This window comes from Hibiscus syriacus, unplaced genomic scaffold (assembly GCF_006381635.1).
Source record: "Hibiscus syriacus cultivar Baekdansim isolate YM2019G1 unplaced genomic scaffold, ASM638163v2 tig00110403_pilon, whole genome shotgun sequence".
In the NCBI taxonomy this organism is placed as follows: Eukaryota; Viridiplantae; Streptophyta; class Magnoliopsida; order Malvales; family Malvaceae; genus Hibiscus; species Hibiscus syriacus.
In genome coordinates, this window is record NW_024062723.1 from 915,771 (window position 1) to 930,200 (window position 14,430).

Below are 14,430 nucleotides of genomic sequence, written 5' to 3' on the forward strand. Positions count from 1 at the left end.
GTATGGATGATGAATGGCATCATATGTTTAATGTAGTTCTATTCTGAGCTTGGTTGAATGCTTTGTATGAACTCTGATGATCTTATATGAAGTCATGCTCATTGAACTCGACTCATGTTAACTTTGATTATTTCTCTCGTCTATGAATTATAAAAGAATTATTCCAATATCATAAATGCAAAAAAAATCCAAAATAAGGAAAGAAATATTAATAAATTAATAATAAATAAAAATATAATATGATATAACCCTAAACAAACGATTTAAAAACCCTAATGCTAAGAAAACAAAAAAAAAATTGATTTTTTTCTCTTTAAATTGTACAATTTGGTCTCTCTCTGCCCCAACCAACAAGATCTTGATATAACATTCAAATACAATGCATAATCCCCCTGAGATTTCCATAGACTTTTTAAGTACATTTACATCTATGAAAGATCAATGCTAGAAAACCTCTCATTTTCTTCATATATGCATATATATACATATATATACATGTATTTTGTTTTTCCCTTCCCCCAATCATTTTCTTTTTGCCAATTGAAAAGATTTCTTCAAAAAGCTATTGGCTGCTCTATCATTCCTGTGGCACAACACTCTTAGGATTGTGTTTGGATCTGACCGATTCCACCTTCCCGTCGTCGGTGGCATCGGTAGCTTTTGGCATGAGCCGATGGAGTTTATGCCACTGGTTTCGCACGCCACAATGCTGAAATCCTCGGTTAATTGCTCAGCGTTTGAGCCAACAATGATACCACACCTTCAACTATCTCGGCCTCCCTTTGAACCACATCTTCGCTTAGTAACCCTTCTCCGCAAGTGCAAAAACCCTTTTCAGGCTATCGAAATCCTCTTCGATCATCTGGTGGTCGGACCGGTTGAAGGCTCGAGACGTTCCCCGGCGAGCAAACCGTGAGGAATGCTTCGAATGATGCTTTCATCACTTCTTTCATCGCCAACGCTTGTGAGTGGTCCGTCAGTATGGCGGTGAGGAGGGATAGGTTTTGCTTTAGGATACGAACCGCGGGTCTGATTCTCGAGTTGGACACATCGCCGACGTAAAGGGTTTCGTAGAATACAGAGCTCGAGTCCAGGAAGATGAGACGATAAGCGGCAACTTCCGATATGTGATCGCAAGCTAGTTGGATGGATGTGTTGTGTGATCAAAGTAAGAATATGAGCTGCCACCACGCTGCGGCTGAAACGACTCCGCGTCGAGACTCTCGGCGAGAGGCTAAGAGTTTTGTTGAGCGAGTGTAGGTGGGAGGATAGGTAGTGCAAGGTGTTGAGACGGATGTAAAGGCGTTGCGTTCCACGGCTTGTTGATGGGCGAGGACTTTGACCTTCTGACGTCATGAATTTCTGCACGCCCGCCGTGCCGATTATGCATGGATTGGCCTTTCTCCAAAGCTTGGAGAATCTTGAATCTCGGCTGCATCTGGTTAGTGGAGGAAGTGAAGGCAGATAACTCTGCTTTGACCCTAAAATCAAACGAGAGAAAAAAAATAAGCTTTCCATGAAAACAAGCTTAGAATGATGCATAAAACCCTAAACCCTAAAATGGGAGAAAAAGAACAAAGCTTTTAATGAACCCTGAACCCTGAAATGAACGCAAAAGAACAAAGTTTTTTTCATGATCCCTACACCCTAAAATGAGTGCAAAAGAAGTGAGTTTTTTCATGAACCCTAAACCCTAAATGAATGCAAAAGAAGAAAGTTTTTTTTCATGAAACCCCTAAACCATAAAGATGAAAGTTCTTACCACATGATGCTACAAAAGTAGTGTATTCTTGGAAGAGATGCTCCAAGCCTTCAGCTAGGTCAAGAACAGAATCATCTGTGATTCCAATTGGAATTTCAAAGAAATCATTCACCATCCTCGGCTATATTCATTAGCTTCACAGCTGATTGTGCATATGGCTCAGATTTGGACTTAGGGTTCCATGTCTGCAAATATCCAAAACCCATCACAGATTATTCATGTTCATCGCTTGTAAATTTATGTAATATATATATATATATATATATGACTCACTTCTGTTTCTTTTGCTCTACAAAGCAACTCTCTGCCTTGCTTTAACCTTTCATCTATCCATTGTCTCAAAAGCTTCATGATGATGGAATCAACTTCGTATGGCATCATTTCCCTAACCATTCCTTTGACTCCGTCATCGAACTCTTCGGAATCTTCGACCACCATTTGTACCAACACCTTTTCGAGCCTCGAAGACCTTTGTAATGCCCCGATGATCTCGCCGTTGAGTATACTCGTCCCGGCTAGGTATTGCTTCAACACCGCTCCATAGCATTGGTGTAGCACTCCCACCGCAACTCCGGCTGCTATCGGATGCCATTTCTTCAATATCGGACTGAATAACTCCCTCTCCCTCATGGCCAACTCCTCGGTTTCATTAGCCAACTGAAGTAGAGCCTCGCTTGCTTCTTCCCTGTCTCCTTTCATCTCGTTTTTCATATGTTCGTTTGCGATTATCTGTTTCAATCAACTCGGGAAATGAGAATATATTTTCTCCGCTTAAAATTTTATAAATTCTTTTGCTAACACATGCATGCGTTAATGTAGAACTCACCTTTGCGAAGGCATTTTTTACGGAAGATCGAATGTAGTGATCGACACGATCGCTCGTTGAATCGACTAGCAAAGTGTCCCTTTGTTTCCTTCCCCTTCCATAATTGTAACATCTTCGCCTAATAATTTCATCGATGATAAAGCCAAATGCAAAAGATTTTCAACTCCACCAACTGTTTGTTTGTTGAAATATTCATGGTAATTAAGCAACCTTTTCTCCGCCCATTTTTGCATCGAGGCCAACATCGACGACAATAGTTTCACGTACGACGCCTCTCTGTCCAGCTTCTTTGCATCGATTGCCACCTCGGTCAACATGTTATAGGATGCACAAGAGATCGGGCTCCATTTGGTTCGTCTCAACATATTGCTGAAAAAGCACCCAAGTTAAACAAACGTTGTGGATTGGCCTATTGATCGCCAATGTAGACCATGCCTTTTTCATCAGCTCGAGTAACTCGTCGACCTCATCGAGGACTAACGTGTCGTCCCTGATATCGAAAATGGCCTGAAGGAGGGAGATGTAGATGTGAATGTTTAGAGGGAACCCATCGGCCCAATGGCATACATCGCTCGAAGCTCCGTTAGCACTTCGCCACGATAAAGACACTACGCAATTACATAACGTCCTCATCATGTCGGAGTTCTTGTTGGTGTCGATAGGCTTGATGTTGCTCTCGGATTATCTCGCGTAGGTGTATCGCTAACGAATTCGATTTCTCGATAGGGATGGACGGATGATTTAGGAGGCCCGCTTCTAGGATTTTAAGTTGACGTCGTTGCCAAGAATGATACTCGTGCATGTCGTTGAACTCCGATGGTTTTAAGTGCCGGAGAACCTCGAGTGGAAGAATGATCGTCTCCGATCTCCTTCCCACCTGTTGAAACAATTACAAACAAGGCATAATCACAATTAATCATTGCATTCATAGTGGTAGATGATACCATTGATATTATTATACTACTTGGCCAACAAGTGTCCTCATGAGAGTTCTCCTAAGCCTATTGTCGCATTGTTCCGTAACCTTCATTTGTTGCCTCATAATCTCCGCCGACGTTAAAGGTCGCCTCGGCCTCGACGGTGGCCCTCGTTGGTGGCAACTTCGATGGAGGTAATGTCGAAAACCCTCCGGGGCTACAACTCAAAGCGGAATTGACATATCCATGACTAGGTAACACCAGCGGGGTGGAGCCCGGAGGGATCGTTGCTCAAGCCTACCGTCGACATTGACATCCTCCGTGAAGGAGATCTTTTCAACATCTTCAACCCCAATGCCCTTTTAATCTTACTTTTCGGTGTCGTCGTCACACCGCATTCACTCGCCTACCCGACGATCCCGGGGACCCTGCCCATGCGACGAATATGACGATCCTCCGTCCCGGTTCCCTTGACGATCCTGCGAAGAATAAAACGTCAAGGCGCTCCTACCTCCGAACCCCGGTGACGAACGGCAAGCCATGAAGAATATCCCGTACGCCGCTTCGCGGATGTCGTCGTGGTCGAGATTTTCCAGCGTGCCGAAGGGCCATATAAGGTCCATGTTATTGTTATTGTTGTTGTTGTCATTGGAGGTGCAAGTACTAGTGGAGGGAGTCGGGGTAGTAGCGGCGGTGAGGGTCGATCCGCCATGGTGTAGAGAGGTGGAGAAGTACTCCTGGCGGCCCATGGCGGAGAAAGGGGCGGAGGAAAACGGAGAAAAACTCAGGAACAAATGGATCAATGTTGGGGTTATTATCCGACAGGATAGATAACGGATGGACAAACGATTGCATTTCTCTTTAGAAAGAGAGAGGGAAAAACCAAAACGAACAGAGATTTTGTTGGTTATGATGACAGCATTTTGTTGTTCAGAGAGACACAGAAAAGGGAAAAATTCGAAACAGAATCGAAGAAAAAAGAAGAAACATTGCTGGTTTGATGGGTTTGTGTCCAAAAAACATGGAAACATGAAACCAGAAACCCTAAGTTAATTCAATGGAATTGCTTTGCCCACGTTTGGTTCCATCAACTATATCGTGACACGTGTATAGGTGGTGGTGTTTAGTTTATTGTCTGGTATAATTAGTTAGCTGCATGCATGCGCTTATACAGCTTCCTTGACGTGGCCATGCATGTTATACGTATCACCACTACATTTCTTTTCCTTCCAACTTATAATTGCCAACGACCACTTACTAGTGTTCAACGTTCTATCGAGTCGAATCGAATCGAGTCAAAATATTTCGAGTTATTCGAGTTGATGAGTTATATTTCACAATTCGAACTTAACTTAACAGAAATTTGAGTCGAGTTATTCGAGTTTCTATGTTACTTTTATTATATTTTATAGTATTATGGTAAGAATTGATTCTACTTTTTAAACGTTCTCTAACTATATATATTTCATATTCTTTTCAGATTATGATGTTATTTAATATATCAAATACAATCTAAAATTATAAAATATATTCATAATATTATATTTTGTAGAAAGTATTTTGAGGGTAAAATGTTGATGAGAGTATAAAGGAGTCAATGAATTGATGAGAATAAATAATTTGTAAACAATTGCAGTCAAAAGATCAAATTTAGTAAAATGCAAAGTTAATGGACTAAATAAAAAGAGGGTAAGTTTTAGTAAAAAAATAATTGAAGTTACATAGGTATTATATCATGGTATATGAGCATGTAGTTCTAATTTGGTAAAAAAAACGGACTTAAAATAAAGGATGAATTGAATAAATAAGGAAATTATGAAAATTCGAGAGACTAAATTGAAAAATAAAAAAACTTGTTATCAAAAAGAGGAATTGAAGGTACATATTATTATACGATGGTTTAGGAGCATCTAGTTCAAATTTGGTAAAAAATGCACTTAAATGAATGAGTATTTGAAGGAATAATGAAAATAAGGACTAAATTGTAAAATTATCAAAATATTTAGTCAAATTTTTAGTTTTTGAGTAACCCAATTTCAAATTTCAACTTGACTCAAATTCGAAAACTGAATCGATAATTCGAGTTGAATCGAATAACTCAAAATTAAAAAAAATATTTTTTAATCGAGTCGAGTTTTGCTTACTCCTGCCACTTAGTTATAGTGGCGAGGGTGAAATCGAGGGATGGACCGAAAGGGGCGACTCGGAGCAATCACATGTCACTATGAAAATTTAAAATTATTATATATATTAGGTTTTTCTTCTATGTATTTTCTATTGAAAATCTAATTTACCCTCCGAGATTTTATAAGTTTATTATTTCTTAAAGTTTTAAAAGTTGATTATCATTTAATTTAAAATCTTGTGTCGCTCCAATGAAATGTAGGGTTGGGTTCCATTTAAGTCCAAAACTTTAGAGACATTGGACACAAATATTAGACCCAAAACATGGACTTGGACAAATATTAGACATGCTTAGAATTTGAGTTTAATTCGGGCAATGAAGGTCTAAACCCATTTGTCCTGACCCATTCTCTAAGTGTATTATACTATATCAATTTGTTTTTTATATATGAAATTTATTTTACATAAAAATTAAATTAATGACAGTAAATATATTATATAAATATATAAAATATGATAATCTGCTTTGTATAAAAGAGTAAATATATTATAATAAATATAAATATGATATTAAACTTGAATTTGGACAAAATATTATACATTTAAAATATGAGTTTGAATGGGGCTCCAAACATTGAAGGTCTAAACCCATCTGATCTGACCCATTTTCTAAGTTTATATTTTGTATTATTAAATTTATATTATACAAAATTAAATTATTATAATAACTATATTATAATATGAATATTAAAAACATGTTAGGTTGTTTTGTGTAAAATAGTAGAGTAAATAATTTTTTACTCCAAAATCTAGTAGTATTTTGGATGGGTTCATCCTTCCTAATCGAATTGAATCAAACTATAAGCAGAGATGGATCGAGAGGGGATGTGAGAGCAGTCATTCCCAGAAATTTTAAAATTATTATATTTTAGATTCTTTTAATATATTTTCTGTTGAAAATCTGTTTTCGTCCCTCGGAATCTTATAAGTTCAAATTCACCCCTGAAATTTTAAAAGTTCAAATCCGCCCCTAACATAAAATCATGCGTTCATCTGTATTATACTCTTTCCCACACATAATTAAAGTCCATAATTCTAAATTAATATAAATACAAAAGTCCAATTTATATTTAGTTTTCAAAAGTCCAAATTTGGGTAAATTACACCAATCAATACTAAACTTTATTCTCTTTCCTATTTCATTTATTGTACTTTAAATCCATTTGATTTCCTCATTGAATTTAATACGATTAGTAATTTTGGTCAATCGGTTGTTTCAGAAAAATATAATTGTCCCAAAAACAAAATCATTTTATATCTGTAAAACAACTCATTTATAATGTCGTTAAGGGAGAAAATAGACGAAAAATATCGATAGTGTTAAATTCAATGAGAAATTGGTTTTCCCTTTCTAGTTTTCTCCGCCCAAAAACGACAAAGAAAATGTGTGATTACGATCTTCGAGATTCTTTTAATCAAATCTTTTAAATGCAATTTAGTTTAATTTAAAGTTTAATACATGTCTTGTCCTTTGTGTTGTAGGTGAATTATTTGTTTGGCTCTTCAAGAATCTTTATAGTCTCTCACTCCGTTATTATATTATTTTACTCTGTTTACCCGTTACAATTTTAGCGTGCCCTAATCTTACGGTATGTGTAATAAATATAGAAGGGTAAACTAAGCGTTTAGTTTCTAAACTAAAAGTTTGGTCAATTTCAGTATTTAAATTTTTTATTTTTTAAAGTTATACTTAATATTTAATTTTTGTTTCATTTTAGTGTCATGCCATTGAAAAGTTAACTGACAGGCTCGCCGACCATCGCGTCCAATAGTAGATCTAAAAATATTTTTCAAGGTGTGCACATCTTTAATATATGATGTCCATTATAAGATATTACTTTATTAAGTCATTCGATTATTAAAAATTACAAAATGATGTCAGACTATTTCGGTCTTTTTTTTCTTTAAGTGTATCTTTTTAGCTTCATCTTTTATGGCTGCTGAGCTTGACTTGATTGTCACTATAAACGATTATTCTTTTTAAATCAAAATAAATAAATAGTCTACTAGTATTGTATGTTAATTTATCATTAATTTAATAATAAATTTTAAATATTAAAAAATTAAAAAATTATTTTTGAATTATGACAAATCTAATAGAATATATAAGTTTTGAGATTAAAAATGTTATTATATTATGTCACATCATCATTTCGGTTAAGTCAATATTTATATTTAACCAAGACTAAAATAAAAAACAAATTTAGTAATTAAAAATCATAAAATAAATAAGAATTAAATAAATAATTTACCCAAATATTTATAAATTATGAAATACTTTTATTTTTCAAAAAATATTTTCAAAACTTCATTTTTGACTATTATTATTTAAACTTGTCCAAATCAAATAAATAAACCGTCTTTAGCAACCAGCGCTCATACTATACATTAATAAAGGTTTAATATGCGTTTATTATGCATTATTTTTAGATAAATTACGCATTTAATATCTAAACTACAGTTTTGATTTGTTTTAGTATCTCACCTTTCGTTTTTTTTTCAAAATCACCTAACGTTTATTTTTATTTCATTTTAATACATTACCGTTATAAACTTAAAGTATTTAGTACATAAACTATCAATTTTAATCCGTTTTAGTACCTAAACTTTCAATTATTTTTAAAACTTAACGTTAAATTTTGAAGGAAATATTAAAATAAATAAAAAGTGACTTTAGGTATTAAAATGAACAAAAACTATAGTTTATGACTAAACACGTAGTCTACCCTCATTTCTAAAATGGATTTTTTAAACCTATAATCATGATGGATAAAAGTGGAGATGATGTGATAAGAAATAGACACAAATGATTTAATTGGGTCCGATTATTGATTATAGACAAGAAAAAGTAAAGTGTAGAAAAATAATAAAATATATTCAAATAAAACAATTATTTTCAAAGTTGCCTTTGTAAAATGTTTTATATTTATTTGGCTTAATTATAAATAAGTGTTCAAACTATATTGTCTTTTTTAAATAGGTATTCAGTTTTTTGAATCATCCTGGTGTTTAACGTTACATACGTGATCACTTTAGATGTCCGGACTATACTATCTTTAATGTTTTCCGTTAAGTAACAAATATCATGTTCTGGTAACTTTGATTTTTTTTAATTAAAATATTATATTTATAAAAATTAAATTTCTCTTAAATTATAAAAAAGAAACTCAAATCTCTAAAAACCCTAAATTTCTAACCCTAACCCACTAACATTTCTTTCCGACCATGGTCATTGTCGTCGACTTAGTTTATCTTTAAAAGATTAAAAGTTTAGGTACTAAAACAGATAAAATTAATAGTTTAGATATTAAATATGTAATTTTTTTATAACTTTATATTATTACTATAAATATGAATTTATCTGGATTTCGAATTTCGTTTTCAATATGAGAATTTTCTCATCCAGGACAGATATTGACGGGATGGATGGGAGAGTCGCACCCCTAAAAATATAAATTATCATATTTTAAATTTTTTCTATGTATTTCTTATTAAAAATTTATTTTAATTTTTTCTAAATTTTATAAGTTCAAGTTCGTTCTCCTTGAATTTTATAAACTCAAATTCCTTCTAACATAAAATGTCCCACTAAATCCGAATCATACCTATAGACAAAACTAGTTTATAAATACACCTTAGATGAATCAGATCAATACTCGATTATGCATTATTTTATTTTATTTTCTTTTGTTTCATTATTTTATTTTCAGAATGGAATTTGTATAATGTAATAAAAAATAAGTAAATAAGGAAAAAAGTAAACATATATATATATATATTATGTAAATAGGATTTTCGATGCTGGTAATATGAATAAAATGGAAGATGACGTGACAATAAATAGTGATGCAATAATTTGATGGGTAAACTAAGAGTTTAATATTTAAACTATCAGTTTCAGTCTATTTTAGTACCTAAATTTTTAATTTTTTTAAAACCTTACATAAAATTTAGTTTTTGTTTCATTTTAGTACCCGTTTAAAATTTAACGTTAAATTTGGGGGAGGGGGATTTAAATATTAGGTGCTGAAACAGATCAAAACTGATAGTTTAGGTACTAAACACGTTAAGTTTTAACGACGGGATACTAAAATGAAATGAAAACTAAACGTTAAGTATAATTAAAAAATCAAAAGTTGAGATACAAAGTTAGAAAAATAAGACAATTTAAGTATTAAATAATTAGTTTACCCTAATTTAATTTTGTCAATCTAAATAGATCAGGATGATTTTACCGTAAGTATATAACATAACTCTCAATTATTTAACATTGAACACTTATACTCTGACATTTTTTATTCTTGAACCCGAAACCTCAAGGAATAACAACGATTCATTTATCACTGATGTCTCTTATTCGTGCTATAACCATTTATTTAATAATACTAAAACCGAATCAAATCTATTTAAATATTACCAAATTCAAATCTCAACATTTATATACTCATTCGTGTAAGGAAACAACCTTGAGGATGGTTTTTAATCTCAACACTGTCAGTTTCGAAGGGAAGGATTTCTCAAGTTTCATTATTTTAAAATTAGTTTACAGACAATTTTTTTTTGGTGAGTAGATTTCATTAAAACTATAGATTATTCCACTAATTACAAACTACAAGAGGCTTACCGATTAAATTAAGATTAAATTAATATCACGTATAGTTATTGGACGAGTAGAGTATTCGATTGAGCCGAATTTATTACGATCGATGAAAAAAATAAGATAATGACTGACGATTCATCTTTTTAATGAAAAGAAAATAAAACGATAATCGATGAAATAGAAAATTGAATGAAAGTGAAAGGTAAAAGGATGATTTTTGCTCTTGTAGTAGACCTAATTTATCTTTTTGCCCTATCATATATGCGCATCAACTTAACCCTTAAAATGTGTTAAGTGCGTCATTCTATACCTTGTCCCTAACTTTAAACCCTAAATCATAACGCTATAAACTTTAACCCTAAACTAAAAACTTCAAATCATGACTAAGGGTTTATAGCTTAGGGTTTTAAATTAAGGTATAGTATAGAATGACATAATTAAACAACTTTTAGAGTTAAATTAATACAAAAACACGATATGAGATAAAATGATAAATTGAATCTACTGTAGAGACAATCGCCCTTAAAGCCAAGTGAAATAAGAAGAAATTGACAGAAAGGGTGCAGATAGCTCCTCTTTAGTTTTAGGTGATGATTTATTTTTGAATCCCTGATGTTAGGTCTAACCAAATACATTTAATAAATTTAAAAAAATATATATATTAAAAATATTTTAACTAGAAAATACATTTTAAAGAATAAATATTAATTAAACCTTTTTTATTTCAAAATGTTAAAAAATGAAATGAAATTAAGAAATTTAAAATATTTAATTAATAAATTACTTTTAAATTATATCATATTATTTCAAATTTTGAAGCACAATCGGGATTAAATAGGGGAAGAAATGCACGTGGCATAATAAAAAAACCGTGAGTGTCACACCTACCCACATTTAATATTGGAGATCACATAATTTAGGATGTTTTTCTCGAAAAATCATCGTTGAACATATATTTCTCGATCAGGCACCGACAGATTATATTTCTCGATCTAACACCCATGTAGTATAGCGCGTCCTAGGGGTGCGCTTTATCATAGTGGCGTAAAGCACGCCCCGGGACGCGCTATACCTTATTTGTAATAAACCCGAGTGTTCGTTTTGTAAATATTTTTTAAACTGATGCTAATATATAATTAATTTCTGTTAAGGTGATATTTGTATAAAAATGACAACTTCAAAACAAACCAATTCTATAAGGAATCTTTGATGGACCCCACACATTTTTATTATCTTTCTTTTAATAATAATTTTTTAATATTTAATAATATTTATTTACTTTTAAAATTAATTTTTTAAAAATATTAAAAAAATATTATTCACTTTTTTAAAAATAAATAAATATTAAATTTTAATTTATTAAAAAGAATAAACATTATTAACTGTTTTAAAAAATAATAATTAATGAATAATAATTCATTTGATCTCTCAAGTGTAATTAAAAGTTTATTTAGTATTTTTATATTTTTAAACAATAATTTTAAATATTGTATTTTCAAGATCTAAAGTCAAGTTTATGATTGTTATACAGTCATAGGTGTGGAAAGCTACAGGGATCGAATGAAAATTCGATCATACAAAGTAATAACTCAAAATTGTCTAACTGCTGTCTAAATATCAACTCAATTGTACCACGAGTAAACATTCGATCAAAGAGTTTATCTTTTCTGCTCAATATTCACAAAAACTGTTTTGTCTCATCATTTTCTCCCGCATATAAATTCCTTTTTTTTTTATAACATTCATGCAAAAGAATATATGTATTAACAATATTTATAATGTTTATTCATTTTTAATAAATTAAAATTTAATATTATTTTATATTTTTTAAAATTAATATTATAAATAATATTTTAAATAAAGAGGTGATATTTTTTTAGCTTTACATTATATTTTTATTGAATTTTATTCATTTTTAATTCATTTTTATTGCATTTTTATTTATTTTATATTTTTTATAATTAATATTATAAAGAATATTTTAAATAAAGAAATAATAATTTTTAAGTGTGATTTGTTTGCAACAGTCAATCAAACAAAAAGGGCAAAATAAAAGTGATTAGTATTGAATTAAAAAGCACAGCTTGCAAGGCAACTCTGACTCCCTGCATTGGCAGTGGCAGTGCCAACCACAAATAAATAAAAACAAGGACTCAGCTGAATTCTCCAAATAATGCAAAGGATCATAGCAATGTTTTAAGGCTGTCAAATTGTGTTATTAATTCATATATTATATATAAAATATAAATTTAATTATTTTTATTTAATTAAATTGTATAACTTTTTTATAATTACTATGTGGAAATAATAAGTTAACTTTTCTGTAATAATATTAATATATTTCTAAATAAGAAAAATTAAAGCTAAACAAAAAGGATAATTAAAATCGAATAATAAATTGTAGGAGTAATACATTGTAATTGAATCTGTCAGAGTAGGGTAAATGTAATTTAAATCTGGCAGCGGAAAAGACAAAAGAAAGACAGTAAAAATGTGTGGGGGCCATCAAAGATTCCTGGCAGAATTGTTTGTCTAAAGCTGCAGATTGGTTTGTTTTGAATTTGACATTTTTACATAAATATCATCCTAACATAAATTAATTATATATTAGGCATCAGTTTAAAAATATTTACAAAACTAACACTCGAATTTATTACAAATCAGGTATAGCGCGCCCCTGGGGCGCACTTTATGCCACGTATGGTAAGGGCGCTCTATACTGCAATGGGTGTTAGATGTTTCACCTAACCCCTTAATTAATAATTTTCTTGCCGCATCTCGATGTAATGATTCGTCTAACGCTTTTTGGAAAATTATTATTTGAGCTTCTAATCATTGAGTTTAAATATTATTAAATAACACTATCATCATGTGAATATAAAGCATTAAAGGTCAAAAGTAATCACGTCCATGTACTTTTGAAAAGATATCTTATTATATTATTTTTTCGTTTAACGTGATCTTTAAATTTAAAAAATAAATTTAATGTGAGATATTAATCAATTTTTTTATCGTTGACTGTTACAGTATTGGTGTGTCGATTGACAGTGTTGATATGACGATCCACGGTATTGACATAACAACATATATGTCATGTTTGAGTTGTCAATCTGTCATATCATCCGTGATGTTAATCTACTATTTTGGACTATCATGTCAATACCGTGAGCTGTTACATCAATTTTATAATGGCCAATGCAAAAAAAACGTTGATCAAATGGTCAGGTTAAGTTTATTTTCTAAGATGGTCTTAGAAGGTCATATTAAAAGAAAAATAATACAAGGGATATATTGATTTCCCCCCAAAAGTACAGGACCTTTATTGCCATTTTGTCAACATAAAATTATGTATATTTTTTCAATCTTAAATTATTTTTGTTATATATGTGTTTTATTTAAATTTAAGTTTAGATATGACCCACTTACAATATATAATTTAATAACTTTTACATTGATTATAGTTATTAAATTTAATAAATAAATGATATAAACTTAATTAAAATTTATAATCCATAAATAAATATCTTTTAAACTAACAGTAAAACAATATAATTTATTATTCAAGTCCTAAATCCTAAACTCAAAATCTTAAACCTCGATACCTTATCTCGAACCCTAAACCTTAAACTTATACATCAAATCATAAGCCTTGAACCCTAACTTTAAATCATAAATCATGAATCCTAAACTCTAACCTTAAAAAATATATCCTAAACTCTAACCTTAAAAATTATTGTTTTATTGTAAATTAAAAAAGTATTTATTTATGGTTTACAAATGTAATTAAATCTAAATAGTTTATTTATTTAAATCTAATGAGTACAAATAAAATTGGTTATACGGTCGTATTTCATTTATTTTTTTAAAATATAAATTAAAACTAGAGAAAATTTGTAGACGCATTTATAAAGTTAAATTTTGTAATCACTAATATGCAAGATAATAATTAAAAAAATATTTACAAATACAATAATCAAGTATGGCCTTTTAGTTTGAACGAATAAAGTTATGTTTATGTTTTTTGTTTGTTTTTTTTTAAAGTGTTCATGTTTAATTTGTGTTCGTTTAAATTTTTAGTATAATGTTCGTGTTCGTTTATTTATTTTTAAAGGTGTTCATGTTCGCTTGTTTATTTTTGAAG

At 30.9% G+C, this 14,430-nt stretch overlaps 1 pseudogene; it reads right to left on the bottom strand.

Annotated features, from left to right (window-relative positions):
* Nucleotides 1-339: 339 nt before the first annotated feature.
* Nucleotides 340-4,297, bottom strand: LOC120123831 (annotated as a pseudogene).
* Between the last annotated feature and the right edge of the window lie 10,133 nt (nt 4,298-14,430).